Here is a 3,452-nt window from a genome sequence, read left to right on the forward strand (position 1 = left end):
CTTTATCAGCTGTAAAAACACAATTATGTCACTTGCAGAAAAAGCATATGCAGCTGGAGTCTGTCATGATAAGCAAAGTTAGCAAGTAAATAATTCATGTTTCTCTTATATATGGAGAAGAAAAGAAAGAGGATAACAGAGAGACCTGGAGAAACAGACAGACAGAAAGAAGGGAAACAGACCTTTAAATAGAGAACAAAATTTTAAGGAAAAGGAAAGAAACTCAGAGGATGAGAAAGACTGAGAACAGAGCAAGGAGGTAAACATGACCACTGAGTGCTCAAGATACCCCGTACACACACCCAAAGTCACAGTGACATCCATTAATTTGTGCAATTAATTATAATAACCAAACAAGAAGAGTGTATTTAAAAGAAACTCAAATCTCAAATATCAAAATGCTTGATAATGATTTACTTAGCATTTCAGTCTGAACTAAAAGGGACTTAAAATTATTTTATGTAAGAATAATTTCATTCTTTATTAGTTATTTGCTAAAATGTCACCCTGCTAAGAATTTAATTTTTCCATGGCAACCTAAAACTGTGTAGCGCTCACAGGTACACCTACTGTCGATACTGAGTTCCTAAGAACATTCATTTGCCATCAGTCTAGTCACTAATGAGGACTAAACCATCTGTGCCGAGGTAAATATTCTTGCCCCTGGTCACTAAATCAGTTATTTCTTTGTCACAAAGTATATAAAAGACTTTCTCATATTAATTTTATTCAACATCACCATCCCCCAGGGGCTAATCTTATGCCAAAGGTTGCACAGCACTGGATTATCTCATCACGGAATTGTGAAATGCAGAACTGTTCTGCCAGAAGCTGCTCGTAGACAGCCAGCCCAGCGCTTGGTTGGTGACGTTATGGCCTCCGCAGCTTCAAGGCAGCTGAGAAAGTCCCTCAGCAACTCCTGACTCACACTTTCGCCAGCTGCCATTCTTCATGATTACTATTTCTCTCACATTCACATGAATATACAGGCAGCGTGTGAATGGAAAATAGGTAGATAAGAAAAATCACGTGAGAATTATCATTAGAAAACGTTAGGGTTCACTCTGATTTAATGAATTCTAGCTTTGTGAATTGTAGGTTGCTCAACCAATCTTTTTTTTCTCTGTGAATGATACATGCATTCTAGGGCTGTGAAGAAAAAGCATAAAGCGTCTGAAGAGCCTGGTCTCCCGCGACTCTCCAACCAAGGCTGCCTCGCTTTGGACTCCCCCTCTTTTCCATGATAATAACTGCGTAGCCTGCCTGCTCGCTGCTGCTGAAGTAGGAGGACCGCAGTGGCTACCTTAAAACCAGAGCCTTGTTCCTCTGCCAGCGATTACACTCGCCGGCTCTCCAACATCAGTCGCACTTCCGGAGAACACTTACACCTCTCAGAGAGATGGAGGAGGGTAAGAGAGTGCTTTTCCGAAAACATTATCTGTGTGGTGTGCGCTGCGTGTGTGCGCTCGTGTGGGCGTGGCCGCCTCCCGGTGCACGCGTGCACAAGGACACTTGGTGACCTGAAGCCAACAAGTGCCCTCCTTGATGCTCTGCGCCTTATTTTCTGAGTTAGGGTCTCTCGCTGGACCTGGAGTTCATGGGTGAACCTACGCCGCCGTCTAGCTCAGCAGCTCCTCACCCATCCCTCCACCCCGAACCCTCGCTGCGCGGCTGCAGACACCACTGCAAAGTCTGGCTTTATGAGGGTGTTGAAGATCCCCACTTAGAATCCATGCTTGTGCGAGAGACATTCACCGGCTGGGCCGTCGCCCCAGCTCCCAACCCCAACGCTGGTGCTTTGAAGCTCTTCTATGCCTGTAATTGAGCAGTACACTCTCAAATAAGAAATGCTCACTAAAGACTTAACGAACGGGAGGAAATGCATGCGCTCAGTAAATCGAATCACACACGCACCTACAGATGTTCTTAAATCTAAGTAAATCTAGTTGGTTGAGTCTCCCACTTCATATCTTTCCTTTTGATTTGATTTGAACAGATTTATGAAAAGTGAAGCCTCTAGTTTCAAATCATAAGGTATCACTGATGGAGTGAAATTTTATGTGCCAGTCTGAAAACACAATAGTAGCTATTAATTTTTCCACTTATCAGTAACAAGAACATGTTAATGGAATAACTGCTCAGATATGTAATGTTTGGCTTAAGGTTATCAAAACAGTTTTCTATGAAAAATCGTATCTGTAGTAAGTACAAAAATGGACCCAAGGTATCCGTTGTTTTAGAATTCCTGTTGCCATTGTTTGCTCCTTCTGGTGAAAAGCTTTGGAAATGCAGTGCCTCATGACTGGGTGTGAAAATCCTAATCTAATCTCGTGTGAAATCTCTCCCTCAAGGGAGACCAGAGAGAAGGAAGAGGAGAGAAGGGGGAGGGAGAGGGAACCCAAGTAGACTGAGCAATAATATAATTGTAAGGTCTTTAAATCCACAAGAACACGGACTAATGTTAACACATGCTGTCTAGCAAGTCATTCGCTGAGCTTGCAAGAGGACCAAGCCCTCAGGATGGTCAGAGATGAACTCCACAGTTCACAGACCAGGCCAAGCCGCTGAGGGACTCGCATGTGTTCTTCGGGAATTACACGACTACTGTGTACTCATGCTACCCGATACCCTAGTTAATAAAACATCTGTGAGACGTTAAATTGACAGCTAGGTCTGAGAGCCTTTCTTGAAACAAAAGACAGGTGTGTCCGTTTTTATTGGTTATGAGGCTTCTGCAAGCTCCTGGAAGATTTTTCACTCTCTCTGACAGCTGCAAAGATACAATCCTGAAGAAGAGCGAAGAAGAGCAAAGCTCCCTCTGACACCAGGGTTAGCACAGCAGGCCACCAGCAGACCTCAAGACAGTACTCCTCAAGCTTCTCCGGGTTGGGGCGGAAAGAGGAAATAACCGACCCTTGCCCTGCACCTACGGTCTCAGCTCCACCCACACACAGCTGCGTGGCCCAGTTTTAAGCCTGTAATCTTGAGGGGAAAAAGCTGGTCAAAAGAAACAGAGTAATTGCACAATTCCCCAAATTTTTGCCAAAGTGCTCTACGGCTAGCCCTAGACACCCTCAATCTGGCTCGGGACAAGGCTAAAGGGCTTCCCTTGATCTCCACGAGGCCAGAAGGAGGGCAGTACGAGCAGCCAAATGATTCTCCTGGGTCAGTGAGATTCAAGTTCAGGAGCCTTGGAACATCTGGATGCAGCAAAGAGCCTTTGTTGCCTGGGTAGTGTCAGCCCAACACAAAGCTAGTGATCGAAGCAGCAGTCGCCTTTGGATCACTCGGCGTAGTCTCTCCATGTGTAAAAACGGTTTGTTTTCAGTCAGGCTGGCACAATAGGCTTCTCTCTTATACCACGTCTTTTAAAAAAAATGGCTGTGAAAAAGCATTAAACTATACTTAATCAATGGGGAAACTCTTGTAAATATGGCCTTAAATAAGAAAAC

At 44.4% G+C, this 3,452-nt stretch overlaps 1 long non-coding RNA gene across 1 annotated transcript; it reads left to right on the plus strand.

Annotated features, from left to right (window-relative positions):
* Positions 1–966: 966 nt before the first annotated feature.
* LOC132656052 (uncharacterized) lies at positions 967–2,664 on the plus strand. Its single transcript, XR_009594001.1, has 2 exons — positions 967–1,409; positions 1,574–2,664. It is a non-coding gene; the product is annotated as an uncharacterized LOC132656052 (long non-coding RNA).
* Positions 2,665–3,452: the final 788 nt, after the last annotated feature.

This window comes from Meriones unguiculatus, chromosome 8 (genome assembly GCF_030254825.1).
Source record: "Meriones unguiculatus strain TT.TT164.6M chromosome 8, Bangor_MerUng_6.1, whole genome shotgun sequence".
In the NCBI taxonomy this organism is placed as follows: Eukaryota; Metazoa; Chordata; class Mammalia; order Rodentia; family Muridae; genus Meriones; species Meriones unguiculatus.